The 20,762-nt window shown below is 31.7% G+C and overlaps 1 protein-coding gene across 3 annotated transcripts in view; it reads right to left on the bottom strand.

The window, feature by feature from the left end:
* LOC129940164 (protein stum) overlaps window positions 1–8,436 on the bottom strand; it is a 54,488-nt gene extending 46,052 nt beyond the window's left edge. For all 3 annotated transcript variants that reach the window (XM_056048417.1, XM_056048419.1, XM_056048420.1), the window contains exon 1: window positions 8,324–8,436. The gene's annotated coding sequence lies outside the window, so the exon portion shown is untranslated. The remainder of the gene's footprint in view (window positions 1–8,323) is intronic.
* Between the last annotated feature and the right edge of the window lie 12,326 nt (window positions 8,437–20,762).

The raw sequence follows: 20,762 nt of genomic DNA, 5'->3' as shown, positions 1-20,762 counted from the left end.
GTAAAAGGAGGCATTTAAAAAAAAATTTTAAAAAATATTGACCAATTTTTTCTATCGTGAGTTTTGTAAGTTGCACATTCCCCTTATTTTAAGAAAACAAATCATATGAAACAAGAATCAAAAAGTTGAAGTTTTGAGTAGTTTTTTTTTCATTTTATATTAAATGACCACAAAAAACGCTTAAAACATAAAATTCGTATAAATTTTGTTGATAGAGAACAAAAATTTGAAGAACAGTAAAAATAAAATGTTTCAGATAGTATGTACTAACATTGGTACGAAATCTTCTAAAAAACTAAGAAACATGAACATATATTTTTAATTTATTTTGGTATCAAATAAAGGTGTATTTAATTCTTTTTCCACTGCGAATGTGAGAATAAAGTTCAAAAAGTACAATTTGAAGTGAGGTATAAACCATAAACTTGAATTTACACTTTTGGAGATAATGTTAAAACTACTTAGCTGACTTTTTTTTTCAAATTTTTGCTTCTGAAGCTCTTTCTAAGTCTCATTTTGAATTTAAAAGAGTAACTTTAAGTAAAATAAAAAGAAGTTGAATTTTTCCCATTCTCGGTTTAAGCTATTGCTAACCAAACACTTCGCCTTGATTGTTTTTAAAATTGAAAAAAAAAAAATAAATACTTTTTAAACTTAAAATTATGTTACATAATTACATATCAATTCATAAAACTACTGTTTTCGACAGAATATATCTTGAATTTTTAACTTTTTCTTTTGTATTTAATTATTTGAAAACCAAAATTCAATGAATCTTAAACTGACACAAATATTCAAGTAAAAGAAAACCAAAATACTGCTTACCAATTTGTATGCAATAGCTTAGATAAAGCAGTAAAAGCAAGCTCCGTTTTTTTCAACGTATCATGGCAAAATACAAAAAAAGGAATAAGCTCTGCCAATGCCATTATAGTAACTTCAACATAACCCTAAGCCCTTAAGACTCTATGTCGTCTAATGAATAATTTTACTGACAGGCATTGGCAGTAGGTGCCTTGCCTACCTCATTTAAACAATTCCAATTAGTCATTCAGTCCTTAGTCAATTAAGTTTCAATTTACATAAACTAAAAAAAAAACAATTGTATTTCGTTGAAATGAGACTCACAATTGGAAAACAAGGAACTACACCAAAATCAAACGCAAAAAAAGAGGAGAACAAAACAAAAACCCTCTTCAAATTGATTTACGAGGATTTCCCTGTTGACACTATAAAATATATTGAAATCTTTTATAAATCTAACAAAATGTCCACAATAAAATTAAAAACACACCCCCACCGAACAACGAACAAAACAGCCACCTCAAAAAACAACACTGAAAAAAACTATAAACTCTCCACTATTTTCCCTACTTCCGGTTACAATGCCAATACTCCAAAGTCCCTTACAGAAAACAAAGAAGAATAGGTTCTCCGAAATGTACACGGAGTACGAGTAAGTTGTTCAAGCCAGTTTTGAATTTTCTGTTTTTAAAAAATGCACCTCCTAGATTGAGTATACGTACCTATAACCACCGCGAACAACGAACACGTGCCAATTGCTTAGAATATTTCCTTCTTGAAGTGATGTTTGAACAGCAAAAATAAAATTAATGTAATTTTCAGAAATTTATTACACGCCTCGTGTTGATATAAACATAACTTTACACAAAAACTACTTGTTTACTATTGATTTTTTGTTTGAGTGATTTCTAACAATAATACACAATTTAAGTCTTTTAAGTTCGCTTCGCGAGGCTTCTAAGTTACTTGGTGTCGTAAGTCTGTAGTCTGTAGCTGATTGTTTCAGATTTGTCAAGAACTTCAACTATTATACCGAATTGATTGACTGGAGCCAGTTTAAAGTGTTAAACGTCAGCAAAAAAGAGGTGTCATTGTTATGTTTGCGTCTATAGGCAAGGATATTTTTAGAACGTCAGAGCTCAAAGTGTCGCAAATACAAGCAATAAATCGAATTCAACGACGCAAAAACGGAACAAGTTAGTTTAGATGTAAAAATGTACATAATATATCCACTTATGTAAATATATAACATGAAATCTTTTAAACAGAATGTTATTTCAAAATTCTTAAGCTTTAGCCTTGTTTGTGGCATATGCTGGGTGATGAACATCAAAACTGTATTTTTGTCATATTTATTAACACAAAATTATAAAAGTCTAGCCAAAGAAATGTCAAAAAAAAGTCTTAGAAATTATTGTAAGTTTAAAACTTTTTGTTAACAGTGCATAATTCATAGCTTTATATTATATTCTCTAAAGTTTAGATTACTTGATTTAAAAATTACTTTGTTGATAAATAATAAGTTTGTATAGTAATATCTTTTAATATAATAATTCATTTATTCACACAATGTTCATTAAACAATAAAAAAGTCTTTTTAAAAGTTTTAACTCATCTTTTACTAAAGAAAAAGTTGCTTCTTTTCTTGTGTTTAATTCCAAATCAATTTTGACTCAATTTGAAAGTTTCATTCTTTTCTAATGCTCTTATTAAAAGGGTATCAAAAACCTCTTTAGTTCTTCCATATTATTCAACCAAATTTCTTGAACTAATCGTTTTGAGAATATGGATGGTGAGTTTAATTTTTTAAATTAAAAATTTAAACAAATTTAGTGTTCTGCAAAAGCTTTGAGAAAAACTTCAAAAAATATGGTAGAAATACATTTTTCGGAAATAAACGAAAAGAGAGTTGATATTTCTTTCACTTTCAAAAAGGGTAGACAAAAATTTGCGTGGTAAAAGGAAATCTTTTTATTGATGAACATTTTTTGAGTCGAATTGAAAAGTTATAAGAATATAGAAAATTTTGATTTTTTAAACAAATTTGCATAAGTGGAAAATACCTTTTTTGAAAATCATAACTATATTATTTCTTTTTTAATAATGATAGACTTAAAATATTCGCATTATTCATTTTATGAAAAACAGTACTAGGAATAAATGTAAAACCCAAAGGGGTAACATTGAAAACAAATTAGTTTCCGACTTCACCCTTTTACCAAATTTTATAAAAATTTTCATTCGTTCGCGAAATTCCGTTCGTTTATCGTGAGTGAAAATGTTTGTTATAGTTTTAGAGTTGATTATTTTGTTTTCTCAATACAAAAAAGAATGTAAAGTGGAAACCAGACAATTTTAATGGAAAGCAAAAAGACTTTGAACGAAATTTTAAAAATTGTAAAAAGACCACGTTCATCCACATTCAAAAAACTGTAGCTTGATCATCGTACTGATAAGCGATTGGTAAGGACTATCGCAGAGCACCCTTACCAAAGAACTCCTATTACTATCGGTAAATTGAAAAAAAAAATATGGAATTCATGTTTGTCCACAGACAACTAAACATTTGTTGACTAAAAATGGATATTGGGGTCGTCTAATCTGAAAGAAGCCGTTTATACGAAAAGCAAATAAGACAACTAGAATGGACTACAAAATGAATCACGTAGGAAAGCAGAATTCGTTTTGGGATCACTTCCATTAACGAACGAAAGTTAATTTAACATCTTTGGCTCAAACGGTCGTCAAATGGTTTGGAGAAAACTAAATACTGCTCTGAATACGAAAAACTTAAAACCTACTGTGAAGCATGTGTAGGGAGGTATACCATCTTCCGGCGTTGGAACTTAGTTAACATAGAGAGAAGATGAATAAACACTTTATTAATATTTAAGTACTTTAATATACCCAAAGAGAATATTCTGTCAAGTGTTCAAAAAATGGGTCTCACGAATAATTTATATTGTAACAGAATAGTTGGTTGGTATACAATGTCAAAAAACCAAATAAAATCCCCAACCCAATTGAGCACCTGTGATATCATTTAGAATAAAAATAGTCACCAAAGAATATCAAAAAAGAGGCTGGAATGCGACCCACACTGATTACTTCCCATCACGTCTGTCGATTTGTCTTGCTTAAATGTTTATCTATATGTACTCGTATGAATTTTTAGCAAATTTAAGTACTATTTTTTGTAAATTTTATTTTTTATGAAAAAACGAACTGTTGGATTTATATATAAAAATTACTGAATATCGAAAACAATATTTTCTGTGAAATAAAATAACTTTGAAGCTAATATTTCAAGATTTTGAAAAGATATTTGAGTCGAAAAACAATTTTTACCAACTTTTATTAATTTTTTTTAGGTTTTCATTTTTTGTAAAAAAAACTGTCAATTCGATTTTTCTCAACATTTTTCAAACTGTTGAAAACAATATTTCTTATAAGATAAAATAAGTTTAAATCCTAAAGCTCAAGTTTTTGAAAAGATATTTGAATCGATATTCAATTTTTACCAACTTTGAGTAATGTTTTTTTTAGATTTTTATTTCTTATAAAAAAAAAAAACTGTCGATTTGATTTTTCTCACAATTTTATCAGATGTCAAGAACATTATTCTTCGTTGTACAAAATTATTTTGGAGATGAAATCATATTTTATTAGTAAAATTTTGGAGGTGACAATTTTTTTTTTCAGTTTTTTTGATTTTTAAAAAAAACCGTTAAATGTATTTTTTTCAAAAAATATATTTCTTTGATATTACGTTACAATATATTATATAAAATTTAATTTAAGTCTCTAGAGTTTTTGGTTCATAAGATATTTAGGTTTAACCAAAATGTTCACCTTTTTTTCAAACTGCTATGGTAAGAAAAACCACCCACGCAATTTTCTTGAGAGCCCTTTCTGCAACTTTCTGCCTTATTATCTGTATAACAAAATTTATTTAAATCAATATCTCTTCTGGTTCTTGAGCTATGGACAACGAAAAAAACGTCGCCAACGTACGGACGTACGAACGTACGTACACACGCACGCACAGACATCTTTCTAAAAATCTTTTATTTCGACTCTAGGGACCTTGAAACGTCGAGAAATGTCAAAATTTTCAATTTGACAAATCGGACCCATTACAATAACTTCCTATGGGAAGTTAAAAAATAATAAATTTTGTGTTTTTCACTTATTGTATATAAACATATACTGAACAACACATTTCACATCTCGACTGTTTTACGACAAAAAAAATATATTTTTTCCATATAGTTGCATGCATCGAACGTTTTTCGCAACTAATAAAGTTTTTAGGAAAATGAGGGAGACATTGTTTTTTCACAAAAAAAATAAAAACGTAATAAAATCAATGATGCTATAGACTTTAAAATTATTGTTGTTAACATTAAGTAATTTTTTTAGATAACAATATTAATATTTTTTTTCTATATAAAATTAAAACCTATAAGAAATAAATGTGTAAAAATTGATTTTCGAGTAAAATATCTCAGGAATCAACAGAAAAAAAAAATGACATTAAATTTTGAGTGTAGTTGATTCTTTTTGGAGAAATCAAATCGACATTTTTTCACAAGAAAAGAACAATTAAAAACTGTTAGAAATTGATGTTCGACTCGATTGTGTTAAGAAGGAAGAAATAAATATTGTTCTTAATGTTTTGTACCTTTTTAAAATACGAACGTTTTTTTTTATTACAATTTTCTGCTAAATTTTAATACATGTACATATAAACAGTCAAACCCTCTTATATTCAGCATAGAACATCCTGAAAACGTATAGCAAACAGTATGTACAACTTTGTTGTCTTTTTAAAGCTTCGTGAAAACAGCAATTAAAGCTTCCCTTTAAACGATTATTTAATAAAAACATTTTAAAATTAAATTAAATTTAAAATGCCATTTCTTAGGTGTTTAGATTATTCCAGAATCTAATAATTATGAGTTCGAACAAAAATTGTTTGTAATAAATGTAGTTGTAAAACAAGTGGTGTGCGGTTGCTCACACTATGTTTTGTCAACAAAACGATATAAATTGCTTCTTTCATATAACCAAAAGTTTTATGTGAGGGAAGTATGTATTAATGGAATTGATTGTTTTTATACTTTACTGCACGTAAACAAGCTTTTTGTATTAAGTCTTTGCCTGAAGTAGATCAATCACAAAAATTGAAGATTCCAAAGCTTGTGTTTTAGAAAATGGTGTCAACTGGCAACGATTTTAATATAATATTCTAAGCAAGAAAGGAAAATCTTTTGGGAGCACATTTGACTTTTTTTTTCATATTTGAAAGCCAATTTCTTATTCCGATTATAAGTTAACACATCAGTCAGATATGAAAAAGAGAAACATTGCACCTTGTATGTTCGTCATGGCAGAAAGAGATGTTCAATTTTAGTCGATTTTGAACGACTGGTTTCGTCAATTTCTAAAAAAAAACATGGGTTATCACAAACTCAAATCGATTTGAATGGTAAATAATTTGTTTTCCATAAAATCTTTTGTTAAACAAAAAACTATGAAAAAATGTAATACCTACCAACAATTATTTTGAACCAACCGAACAATTACAAAATCAAAAATATCTTAAAGCAATCACATTTTCTTTTTTCTCTTTTATTTTTCAAAAATACCGAGACTAAAAGACTACACATTTCTTTTTTAATTTTTAAAAATGTCCTGTCTTTTTAACTATTTTCTGATCTGATTTCATATTTCAGCCCATATAATTTCTTTTTTCAAATTGAAAAATCCACCATTAAAATTATTAACTTCCCATTGGAAGTTATTGTAGTGGGTCCGATTTGTCAAATTAAAAATTTTGACATTTCTCGACGTTTCAAGGTCCCTAGAGCCGAAATAAAAGATTTTTAGAAAGATTTCTGCGCGTGCGTGTGTACGTACGTTCGTACGTCCATACGTACGCGACGTTTTTTTCGTCGCCCATTGCTCAAGAACCAGAAGAGATATCGATTTCAAATAAATTTTGTTATACAGATAATAAGGCAGAAAGATGCAGAAAGGGTCTTAACAAAATTGCGTGGGTGGTTTTTTTACCATAACAATTTGAAATAAAAGAGACAATTTTGCTTAACCCTAAATATCTTACAAACCAAAAACGCTAGAGACTTGAATTAAATTTTATATAATATATTGTAACGTGATATCAAAAAAGTATATTTTTTAAAAAAAATCCATTTAACGGCTTTTTTTATAAACCAAAAAAAATGTGTCACCTCCAAAATTTTCCCACTAAAATATGATTTCATCTCCAAAACAATTTTGTGCAACAAAGAATAATGTTTTTGGCATCTTATACAATTTTGAGAAAAATCGAATTGCAAGTTTTTTTTTATAAAAAATAAAAATCTAAAAAAAACATTACTCAAAGTTGGTAAAAATTAAATATCGATTAAAATATCTTTTCAAAAACTTAAAATTTAGGCTTCAAACTTTTTTTATCTTATAAGAAATATTGCTTTCAACATTCTGAAAAATGTTGAGAAAAATCGAATTGAAAGTTTTTTTTTACAAAAAATTAAAAACCGAAAAAAAAATTAACAAAAGTTGGTAAAAAATGATTTTCGACTCAAATATCTTTTCAAAAATTTGAGATAATAGCTTCTAACTAATTTCTACTTATAAGAAATAATGTTTTCAAATTTAGGACAAATTTTGAAAAAAATCGAATTGACAGTTTTTTTTTACAAAAAATAAAACTCTAAAAAAAAAACAATACTAAAACTTGGTAGGTAAAAATTTACTTTCGACTCAAATAGCTTTTCAAAAATTAAAATATTGGCTTCAAACTTATTTTATTTCACAGAAAATATTGTTTTAGATATTCAGTAATTTTTATATAAAAATCCAACAGTCCGTTTTTTCATAAGAAATAAAATCTACAAAAAATAGTACGCAAATTTGTTAAAAATTGATACGAGTACATATATACAAACTTTTAAGCAAAACAAATCGACAGACCGGATGGGAAGTTATCAGTGTGGGTCGCATCCCAGCCCCTTTTGTTTTTAAGAATGCTTCGAAAAAATGCATATGATATTAATCCACTTTAAGTGTTTTTTAAAAGACCAAATTAAAAAAAAAGAAACACTTTTTAAATTTAAAAATATATACATATATAGCTACATAGATGGAAAAAACGTCAGAGTCGTTTTTGAAAAATCTAATTAAATTAATTTTTTTTTTAAATTTTAAATTTCTAACTTTTTTTTTTTTAAACCAATACTTTGCCTTAAGTGTGAAACTATATAAAAGGAAATCTCCCTGATAAGTAAAGGAATTTATGGAACTGCGACAACAACATTTTTAAAAAGCTTTATTGCCTAAAGAAACTTATCTGTTTAAATTATTCCACCGTTCAAGAATTTACTACGAAACTAAATCGAAAAGTGTTACTAGCTTACGATAACTTTCTGATGACAGTTCAATGAATTAACAACTTCAAACTATTACCATTTTAAAACTTAAAATTAGAAAATACTTAGTTCAGTGAAATCCATTAAAATAATCCAACAAACGTATATCCAAGTAAAGGTTTTGTAATCCAAAAAATAATCCGCTCTGACAATGGTTTTAACATTTTTTTTCACAAATTCTTTTCACTTAACCAAATCACATAGCACATTTTTTATATACAAAAATAATGTTTTTAACATGATTTTCAAACTAAAAATCTAAAAAACACTTAAGTTAATTTTTATTTATCTTAAACATTAAAATCTATTATTAATCATTTAAAAAGAACACATTTTTTTATTTCACAGCATTTTATTTTAAATAACTTCTCTTTTCTTCCCTAAATCAAAGAAAATTTTCATAAGGTATTTTATTTCCAAAGAGCCCACAACACAAAAACATCACTACTCCAACTATAAAGGAACAAACGAAAAAGGCTTTTTTAGAAATTTTATGCAACCCCGCCAACGTAACGCTACAAACTAAAACTCAATTGAAGTGACGGTTTTGACTGTTCCAAGTTCCAAGACCCTTTTCGCACACAAGTGAACAAGCCAAAAGTGGCTCGCTCTCTCTTCTTTAAATATGCAATCGAAAACTATACTTTCTAGGCCTAACAGTAAGCCACCCAATTTTTCCCCATCATCGTTAAGGACTACAAGTCTCCAATTTAAAATGTGTTACGGACTTCACATTACTCGCCGTTCGTCGTCCGTCGTCTTCGCCCCCGACCCATCTTGACTTGAAACTTTTGCCAAATCACTGTACCTTACCAACACTTTTTTCTAACTAGGTTAAGCAATCGGGCCAACAACAAATGATGCCGACCGTCGACCGATGACGCGACTCCAAGACGATGAGAATTGAAAGGACCTGTTGTATATTAAGGTTGTAGGGGTTTGGTGTACTCGTAATATAAGAAGAGTATTATGCTGACGATGACGGCTGAGTTGGAATTGTCTCTAATCGAATGGAGTTTTCTATCGCTGCTGCTGCTAGTGTTGGCGTTCGTTGGTTGTTTTGAGTCCTTTGCCTTTGCTAGCACGCAAAACTACTTCCAGTTCTACTACAACGTTATTATGCAAAATATCTTGACTGGAGTTTGGGGTGGATAAAAGTTGGCTTACAAAAATCCTTACACTTGATCCTTAATTGAATTTCTCCTTGTTCCGTGCTAACAGTACGGTTAGGTTTAGTTTGGTTTTGTATCGCGGTGAAGGTGTTTTGATTGCGAAACTTTTGCCGGTAACAAAAACGGACTTGTGTACGTATACACAAGGGTAAAGACCGCAGGCTATATCCTTGGGGGTTTTTCTGTGATGTGCTGTGTTTTCTTGAGATTGAGGTGGTATGTTGAACTGACCAGTGTTTGTTTGTATACACATAACATGGCCAATAAAGTTTTTGTAGTTTTGGTATGTTAGGGGATAATATTGGTTGAGACTCTTAAAAACTTGAGATCCTGGAGAAAGAAAAGGACTCAAGAAAATACAATGGAGAGTTATAATACTCCTTTTCGGAGAAATTTTCTCAGTGACTGTTATTGTTTTTTATAGTTTATGAATCAGAAAAAGAGATGGTTTGGTAAACTTTGAGAGGTTAAAAAAAGGAGGTTTTAGACAAATTATGTTAAAGAACAGTTTCTAATATGATTGAGCAGTGTAATAATTTACTTACATATTATATCAAAACAAAAGGATAATGTTTATGTTGAGTGATTTACATTTCATATCATTGATATGTCTACACGAACACGCACACTTTCTGTGTTTGATGACTTGTGACTTAATGTGTTAGATAAATTGTTTCTCACTGATTTCACTGCGATTGCACGATAATTTATAATTTAAAATAATTCACATATACACAGAGATCATTAAAGGAAGAAGTTTGTTATATCCTACTTTTTGAAAGGTTTTTTTCAAAAGCATATTCTGAATATGTGTTAAGTATGAAAAATAATGAAAATATATATAATTTTTGTAAGTCAGAACTACGGAACAGAAACTTGGTAAATGATCTGTTAAGAAAAAATTTAAAAATGCATATCATCAAAAATACAACTTCAATTTCACCTTCTTCTTTAAATTCATCATGCTTTCGTGTTTTTTAAGTTTATTTAGCAAGTTTTCCCAAGGTTATTTTTTATCTCGATTTTTATATAAACGGTTTTTTTTTTAAGTACAGAAAATTGAAATGAAATTAAAAAAAAAATAGTTTTGTTGAATTGACATATAATTTGCTTTATTTGAAAGATAATCTTCTGGCTCTATAATTAAAATATTATTTTTGGCATATAACTGCCACGGCTGGGTGGGACGTTCTCTAGTTTGAAAGTCTAATTTTGACGACTTTTTCAAACATTTTTGGCCGTTTATCAGCAATAACGTGGTGAATTTTGTCTTCCATATAGTCAATAGTTTGGTTCTTATTGGCGTTGATTAGCAATTTCACAAATTCTCACTAAAAATAGTTGAGTGGCGTTAAATCACACCATTTATTCAATCGGGATATAAGCTGTGCGACATTTTGAGGCGCCTTTCCGAAAGCTTTTGGTACAATTATCGTTCGATATAAATAAAACATGTGCAAAACTGTTATCACTCCTCTTTTGGTTGCTTTAATTTATTACAAAAATGTTTAGGAAACTACATTTTTTCAGTTAAGGGTCTTACTGTTGCAAGATAAAATAACCTGTTTTGAATTAATGTTCTAAAAATTAAAGATTGTAGTTTGTTAACACTACCGAAAAAACAGGTCCGCCGAGAGTTTTACCCTAAGTAATTCTTATTGCAGTTAGAAACTTATTGTAATATTTTAGATACTTTAATTCATTGAGCCAAAAATTATCTAGAAAAGAAATTTTGTATGGATTTCTGTTGCTTATATCCATGTTTTTATTTGTAAAGGGTTTTTTGATTGGCTTGGGTAGATTTTGGCACCCCGTGGCGGCCATTTTGTTTTGATGACATCTGTCAAATCTTTTGCTGGAAGTTGAGCCTACACCCATACAAAATCCAACTGACCCAGGAGCTCAAAGATCATGACCACTGACCTCAATTATGGCCGAAAAATCATCTTTAGTGACGAGGTGCATTTTTAACAACCAAAATTACATCTTCTCGCTATGCGAGGTTGTAAAGACAGCAATAGATCGGAAAATCCGAACGATGTGGTATGTAGTTAAGTTATGTTTATGTTGTTAGTATGTAAGTTTATGAGTTCTCCCCTCATTTTAAAGATGGCCGATATTAGTTCTTGGCTGTTGTGCTTGCTGAATAATTTTTTTCACACAATGGTTCAGGGTGCTGTACAACGATCGATGAAACGAAGATGTAGCCATATTTATACAATCTAGCCTATTTTGTTCATCCACTTTCAAGTTTCCTAAACCATAAATTTCTTCTTTGAATAGCTTGCATGGCAACAATTTTGGGAAGTCTTTCGTCTGACATGTCAAGAACTTTCAGTATACATATGTAATCTACGTGGAGCTTCAAAGTTTTAACAAATAATGGTGAAAGGCCTGTTTCGATTAACAGCATAGAATTGGGTGTTGTGCTTGGTAATCGAAAGATTCTTTTAATATAGGTTTCATGTTGACTGTGTCCTCAACATTGTGCAGCATAAAGCATCACCGATTCCACTACTCCAATGAAAACTTTGTATTTAACGGTATGGTCAACGAATTTATTTGAAAAACATCTTTTCCATGCAGCACATCAGCACATATTGCACTTTTTGCTTTTACAAGTTTTTCCTTTAGATGTGACTGCATGTTGAGATTACTAGTAATCGTCATACCAAGGTATCTGTAGTTTTTTACAACTTCAGTTGGTTCTCAATTGACTTTCCAAGGTTAACCGTTTAACTCCAAGATCGACAGTACATATAAAGGCGGTTTATCATCAGCTGTAATGATTCGGGTGAGTACCTGCAATAAAGTGCTTTATATAATACCCCGGCAGACTCTATTCCTTCTGGTAGACAGTTTGTGAGGTCATTGATAAACAACAAAAACAGGTAAGGACTTAAGAAATAGCCTTGTATTACTCCCATATTTGTTGCGAACCACTCCGAAGTCTCAATTCCACACCATACTGCTGCTCGGTTTTCTTCATACATGTTTTCAACATTACTACTCATTCCAGTATTATAGAGCTTATAGAACAGAGCTCTTCGATCGATGTTATCAAAGGCTGCCTTGAAATCAATGAAGAATGCGATTAATTTCTTTTTTTGTTTTAGGAATGTGCCAGCAATGTTCTGAAGTACAGACAACCAGATTGATTTTCATGAATAAGTTTTTGACTCTCAATCCAATGTGCCATTCTATTTTTCAAGAGTTTTGTAAATATCTTATATCTGCCACTTCCAAATGATTCGAAGCCCGGTCAGCAAACAAACGGTGTTGTCTATGGTCATGAACTTTGAGCTCCTGGGTCAGCTGAATCTTTTACAGGTGTACAATTTCACACACCGCAACGATGTTCTCGGTCGATCTTGCGTTCCTTGAACCTACGGGTGTTGGCTGATTGTTTACTAAACCGGTCGTCTCAATGGCCACCAAACGTTGAATAGTAGACTGTAAAGGATCACCACGTTTACCGTAAAAAGGGGGCAATACGCGCAACGTTTGCGTTAAGTTTTATCATTTGAACGTGCTGTTCAATCGTGTAACTTTCCATAATGTGTTGGCATAAGCAACTGAATAATAACTAACACAATGGTCGCTACGGGGCGCAAAAATCTACCAACACCAATTGAAAAGCCAACCCCAAGAGAAATTTGCTACACCTGAGATGTAGATGAATGTTGTTTATCACTTCACTTGAGTAGTTGTCAAGAATAGAAATTAACCCATATTTTTCAACCTGTATTGCATCTTCTTTTTTAAATATATCAAATATAATGGCTTTTTTAATACTGGCTAATACAAAATGTTTACTATTGATCAAGTTGAAAAAATCCACAATGTATAGCTTGAGTTTTTCTCCTAAGCTTTGTTGTTCTTTATAACCCGAAAAGTGTTCTCAAATTCTCTTAATGAAATTTGAGAGTCAAGTTCAGAAAATGTATGAACATCCTAAAAACCACAACTAAAAGTATGAAGGTTCTCCATCTCTGTCAATAACCTTTTTATATTGGTTAAAACTTCTACTATCGGAAGTGTATGTTTGCTTAAAATCTTTAAGTGCCCGTGATTTTTCTATACTTGCATTTATCCTTTATCACGAAATTTAATATATCCTAACATGGCTCTCACAACTTTGATAAAAAAATTATTTTATGACATTAAAAAATAAAATTACCATTTTTATAACAGTTTTATTGATTTTCAATATGGATCTCTCCGAAAACTGCAATGTTTATTTGCCTGCAATCCAAAGCACCAGCATATAGAAAATTCCCGCTAAATTTTAATTAATTCCAGAGAAATTTAATAAAGCAGCTCACTCGGCTTCAGCACAATACGAATACCTGAATATTGTTTCTATGTAAAACTGAAACCAAGTCACAAAACACTGAAATTAAGGAGATTTGTTATCCTTTTTCATTATTCAAAAATGCAATTTTATTAATTTCCTTAGTGGTTTCTCCTCTTCCTTTTCCACGTATTATAACTCTATACAAAAATCCATACAATACACAACAATAAAAGTCTTAACAGGAACGTTATAGAAACTTTAAAGCAATATGGCCGTCGTCGCTGGTCGTAGTAATCGTCAGTCGGGAACATTTTATGTGATAGCCCGAAAAATCCCACAGTGTATAATCCTTTTCAGTTTTGCAGGAAAATTTTAAAAGAAAGAAAGAAAGTAGCCTTGTGCATATTATAGTAAGGCGAGTAGCCTATAGCGCGAGCCTATATGAATGGCTAGAAAGAAACATTTCGGTGCAGCATGTACTAGTACTCGTATTTGAAAAGAAAACACTTTTCATGTCCAGGGCGAATTTATGTCAACCGGAAGTAGGTTTACTGACCCATGGCGAAGAGTTTTACCTACTTTTCGAAATGGATATGGCGATAGGCCTGACTACAGTACAAAAGGTACCACATGGCGTATGAGTGCTATTTTTTTTCTGTTTAGCTCTTTTACTCGCTTACTTACTTATAAAATAGCAACAACAACAAATTCCACTGAAACAATACTAAATTCTTATACAACAATAATCGGAATGTCCGTCGTCGTGCAGTAACGTTAGCCATGCATTTGTATGGAGCCACTATATTGCTTTTATACGAGGATCGCGTGGTCAGCGTCCGAGTGCGAGTACGAGTTTTTCTAAAGTTTTTGGCATCATGTTGGTTGGATTGACTTCGTTTTCGCTGTCAGACAGTGAGCGACAAAGTGCGGAAGGAGGCCTACTGATTGGAGGTGACCATTTGAGTATTCAAATAAAGAACTTATCTGCACCCGACTCCAATATGGTGGTGATTGTTGCAACTAATGAAAATGTTTTTTCATATAAATTTTTTTCCAATTCAAAGTATGTATTTTTTGTTTTCATTAGGTGCCTACCCTTTTTTAAACTTTAAATTAAAATGTTAGTGCGGTAAGATTTCCTTTTCAAATTGCTAGAGCCAGTCTTTTGCTTAGAGCTATAAATCGCTCTGGGGCAAACGTACGTATATAGTTGCACATAGTTAGTCATTGAAAAATGCTTTAGAAACATGCTGAGAATCACTTCGGCACATATAGAGATTGAGGATTTTGATTATGGACATTTTTGCATTTTAAATTACCGTCATCAGAGAGCTCTGGAGTTCTGTATATAAGAGTTGTTAGAAAAGTGCGGTCGAAAAGTTATTACTCGCGTGCAACAGGAACGCCATATATTAGGTACGCAGCACACTCTTTAAAAAGTTCGTTGTACTTTTAATATCTGAATGTTTTGTATGTATGCTCGCATGTAACGTTTTGTACCAAAAAAAAAATCTCTTGGATTTTTCTAGAAGTAAACTATGTTCCTTTGTGAATACCATGAGGACGTATTTTAATCATTTTCGAAGCTACTTTTAACAAAGTGATTTAATTGTTTACTTTCAGTTTCTGGTCACGATATTAGCACACCCTGATAAAACACTTTGATAAACCAAAATACAGAATGTCGGGCTTTTTAATGCTATCGTTAAGTGTTCTCTTCGAACTCTTAAGGTGTGATTAAAAAGTTACCTGTCGATAATTATCCTTATAAGAGGTTTTTCTTAAAGCTGCACACTTTAATTTGTACGATACCATTAGACGTAGTCGTTTTTTTTAGGGTTTTAAATATTTTTGTAAAAAAGCTGATAAAATCAAAGTTTTTTTTAAACATATATTTAATTTATTTGTTATCAGTTTTCAACATTAATTCATGTTGGCCCTAAAGCTCTTTAACGCACAAGAACTAACAATTTTAATTTTATTAGACTTAAAATTGAAAGGGACGAGAAATGCGGACTCAAAAAGAGAAAAAGTAAGGGGTATCTTTTTAATGGGATTTGGAAATGTTAAAGTCAAAATCTAGTCGAAGAATTCTGGACATTGTTTGAAAGTGCCCGTAATTAGTGCGGTGATGAGGGATATAGAAAAGGGAAACAGATCGCAGATTTCGAGGGTTGGTGTTAAGATGAATATCACTCCGGAGTGCCGAGGAATCTTTATAACCCATTAACAATTGAGCAAATGATATATCAGCGTTTTTGCGTCCAATATATAAGGGTTACAAACCTATCAGTTTAAATCGATCGGCATAAGAAGGCAAGTTGGATGTATCATCCCAGGGGAGGCCACGTAAGGCAAATCGAACGAAACGTCTCTGAACATTTTCAGTGGCATGTATATTCAAGATGAGGACGGACTAGAGAAATGTAAAACGCTTTAGTTACGTAGGGTTTGGAAAATTCTTTTGACTATCTCTTAATAAAACATCTCTTAATAATACATTCCACCAAGTAGCTCTCTTGAGTTATACAAAGCTCATGTAGAAAATTGTCGTTTAATCTTAAAAAATCGTAAAGATAATCAAAAAATAATAATTTTAGGAGATTTTAATTTGCCAAATGTTAAATGAATATACGATGAAGATGAGAATAGATTAATTCCTTTTAACGTTATATTTAATCATGACCATTTTAATATTGCGATGGACTTATATATACCCAAAATTAAGAAAATCAATAACAAAAACCTGTGTGGTTCCATAAAAGAATCATAAATCTTAATAACTTAAAAAATAAGGTTTACAAGCAAATATATAAACAATATCGAATTTTACAAAAAGAATTCGATACTTTAAATAAATGTCTTTACAATCAATATCTATTTGTGTTCAGTGTGATTTAAAAACAAATAGCAAAAGTTTTTGTAGGTTTATAAATAATAAAAAACAATCAAATGGCATTCCCAACCGTATGAGCCATGACGGCATTACATCAACTGACATCTCTGTTGTATGTAACTTGTTGGCTAAACATTTTCAGGCAGTGTATTTAGACAGTTGTCCTAATTTACCTAATGCTTAATGCTTAAGTTTTTAAACTTCTGAGATTGAGTTAGCGTTGTCTAAGCTTAAGGGTGATAAGCAACGTGATATTGACGGAATTTCACCAATCATTTTACGAATGTGTGCGAATGCATTGGCTGTTCTTTTAAAAAATTATTTTCAATCGTTCACTTGCAAATTGCGAGTTTCTAAATGCTTGGAAACGTTCAACAATCACATCTATTTACAAATCAGGTGGTAGGCAAGATGTTTCAAACTATCGTCCAATTTGTAAAATTGCAACCATTCCCAAATTTTTTGAAAAGTTAGTCTATGAAAAATTAACTCCTTCTCTTAAAGCAATGATTTCACCATACCAACATGGTTTTGTAGCTGGTAGATCCACTGCAACTAACCTCACTAATTTTAGTAATTTAGTGTTGAATGCACTTGAGAAAGGTTATCAGTATGATGTTGTCTATACTGACTTTTCTAAAGCTTTTGACAGAGTCAATCATGTTGCTTTACTTATGAAGATAAATAAAGTAGGTTTTCACTCAAACTTTTTAAAATGGGTAAATTCATACTTAAGGGATCGTATTCAGTACGTTCGTATAAATAACATTATTTCTGCACCGGTATATGCTACGTCGGGTGTCCCGCAAGGAAGCCATCTTGGTCCTCTTCTTTTTTTGTTGTTTATAAACGACATTACTGATATGTTTTTAAATTCAAAGTGCTTGATGTACGCAGATGATGTTAAGGTATATCGTTGTATAAATCTGAATATGATTGTTTTCTTCTGCAACAAGATCTTGATGTTTTATACGACTGGTGTTTAGCTAACTGTTTACATTTGAACATTTTCGAATGCCAAAGCCTAACGTTTTCTCGAAACCATCGTCCAATTAATTTTATCTTTAAAATCAAACATATGCCATTGTCCGTTATATCCTTTAAAAAAGATCTTGTTGTGATTTTTGATAAAAAACTTGAGTTTGTAAAGCATATAGGTTTTTTTTTGCTAAAGGCAGTTCAATGTTAGGTTTCATATTGCGAAACTCAAAGGAGTTTTCCGATCCATACTCCTTAAAGTTTTTATATTTTGCGTTTGTAAGGTCTCATCTTGAATACTGCAGTGTAATCTGGAATCCCCCATATTTTCTTCATTCATTTAGAATCGAAAAGATCCAAATGAAAAGACTTCATTTTCCTAACTATGAAACGAGGTGTAAACTACTCGGTATTTTGCCTCTTAACAATCGTAGAAAGTATACAGAGGTTATGTTCATTAATGACATAGTCACAAATCATATTGATTGTTCACAAAATTTAGCTCTAATTGGGATTAATGTTCCTGCGAGATTGCTTCGAAACCAACCATTTTTTAATGTTCCATGTCATAGAACTGTGTATGCTTACAATGAACCAATATCCAGGTGTTTAAGAGAAACAAATACTGTTTGCAACATGATTGATTTCAATGTTATTAGATATTTAATTAAATCAAATTTATTGTTAATTCTAAATAACTTTACTGGTTGTAATGTTTAAAATTTTAAATTGTATGTTTTATATTATCTAATAATCATTAAAGTACTTATTGTAACTTTGTTTGGTGAATAAACTAAACTAAACTAAAATCTAGAGATCTATTAGCTTGGGAACGGAAATTCTCTAATAGAATCGATTACGTTACGATTACTCTATGGGATGGGATTTGTTTGCACTAGGAAAGTATGCATGCCCCAAACAAAAAAGATATTTAAATTATTTTGTAAAAATAAGGAATCAGATGGAGTTGAGATAATCTTAAACATTTTCCTGTCATACGCAAACATTAGGATATGTGAGTTTTTTTAATTTTTAATAGTGGACTCCAACAGTTGCATGTATGGGACTGGAGACTGAGTTACGGAAGAGGATTCTATAAGTTCTATTCGCAAGGTAGGAGCTTATCCCGTTTATAAAGATAGGTGGAAAGCTTAGGGCTTGAAGTTTGAGATAAATTATCTTATGGGATATTTTATAAAAGGCTTTGGTGTAATCACTGTATACAACATCATCGTTTGGCAAGATTGTGAAAACTGGCCCTACCACTACTAATGAGAGTACATCCACAAATGGAAAGGGGAAACTCTCAAAAAGCCTATATAGACAAAGGCGTCGAATGGGCTAACAGTGTTCTTGCTGCAGCAATAAAGACTTCACGTCTAAACGCGAAATGTCTCTTGAGAGGGCCAAACCGACACCAAAACGGCCTCATCTCTTCCGACGATAATTGGAAGATAGCCAAGCTGGAGGAAGTGAAGGGTCTTTATAGGAGTGCCAATATGGAACTCAATAAAGAATCCTTGGCTCCTCTAGCCTTGAATCTAGTTCTTGTATACTAATGAAACGTAGCATTAATGTATTTTTACTTCATCATTTCAGTGACAAAGATACCACCGTATTATATTCTTGGTACTAACCTCTTTGTAAGTAATGTTGAAAATGAACCAACCTTCACAACTAAAACTGGAGAAGAAGTCTTAGACATAACTCTTGTCTCAGATACTATACACCATATGATCATGGACTGGAAAGTATCCAAAGAACACTCGTTCTCTGATCATAAATATATCCAGTTCAATATCAATGTGGATGATAACCCGAGTCCATTGACTTTTCCAATTTATCGGAAAACTGACTGGGCTTCATACAGGAACTCATTACAGAGTTTACTAGAACCTGGACTATCTAGTCCTTCCTCTAACGCTAACGAACTTGACAACAAAGTCAGTGACCTTACCTCAGCTATGAACAGATCGCTACAAATTGGTTGTCCACTTATACATATTAGAAAAGGATGCAGGAAACTTTCCAACCGAGCCAAAACCGCACGACTAGCCTCTCACTAGGACTCTTACAAAGAATTTTTAAGAATTTACAAGAAGCCACTAAGGAATCAACTAATCCAGCGATGCCATGCTGCTTGAAAAATGCAGATGGCTCCTGGACAAATTCAAGTAAATAATCGCTGAACTTACTACTGGATACTCAATTTCCTGGTAGTGTCGCAGTGGACTAACAACAACATTGGCTACTCCGTAAGTCTAAGGTATTTAGAATCAATTCTAAAGCACACAGACTACACCATCCCCCAACTTTCCAGATTTCTGTACCTCCCAAATTTTTTTGGGAGGATAGGACATTTCTGAAAGACGAGTCAATCCATTTCTATACAGACGCGTTAAAATCAAAAGAAGGTTTTGGTGGAGGTTTGTACTCTGACCGACTGAAATTAAGTCTCTTATTCCGCCTTCCCAATCATTGTAGCGTGTTCCAGGCGGAACTTTTGGCGATAAAAGAATTCTTGTCCTGGCTTAAGAAAAACGTGATATCAACATCTGATATCCGTATTTTCTCAGATAGTCAAATCATCGCTCAAATCAAATCGCTGGAGTCCGTCTCTACAAACTCTTTAACAGTCCATAACTGTCGATCATCTCTAATGGAGATGGCACAGCAGCTTAATAATTACCTTTGCTTGGTGCCGGGCCATAGAGACAATCCAGGTAACTGTAAGGTAGATGAACTCGCCAGGAACAGTGCAGCCCATTCTACGGTCTACCACCAAGTACTGGCATACTAATGGCTACTTATAAATTGTTGCTAATACAGGACTCTGTGAGGAGGGCAGGCACCAGGTGGAACAACATCACCAAGTGTCAGTTCATAAAGAACATCTGGTCAACACTGGATTTAAAACGTTCAAGGTGCTTGCTATCTCTAAGCAGATCGCATATAAACTCGATAATAGGTGTCTAGCCGGACACTGTTTAATAGGAAAGCACGCCACGAGACTAGGCGTATTCTCAAATGACTTTTGCAGAAGCTGTATGGACGAGGAAGAGGAGAAAACTACTCTTCATCTTCTCTGTACATGCCCTGCTCTGGATCGAAAACACAAGAATTTTACCTAGTAGAATTCTTCTTTAACGATCTAAATTATA

The sequence above is a fragment of the Eupeodes corollae genome, chromosome 1, assembly GCF_945859685.1.
Source record: "Eupeodes corollae chromosome 1, idEupCoro1.1, whole genome shotgun sequence".
Classification (NCBI taxonomy): Eukaryota; Metazoa; Arthropoda; class Insecta; order Diptera; family Syrphidae; genus Eupeodes; species Eupeodes corollae.
This window is presented reverse-complemented; position numbering and strand designations above follow the sequence as displayed.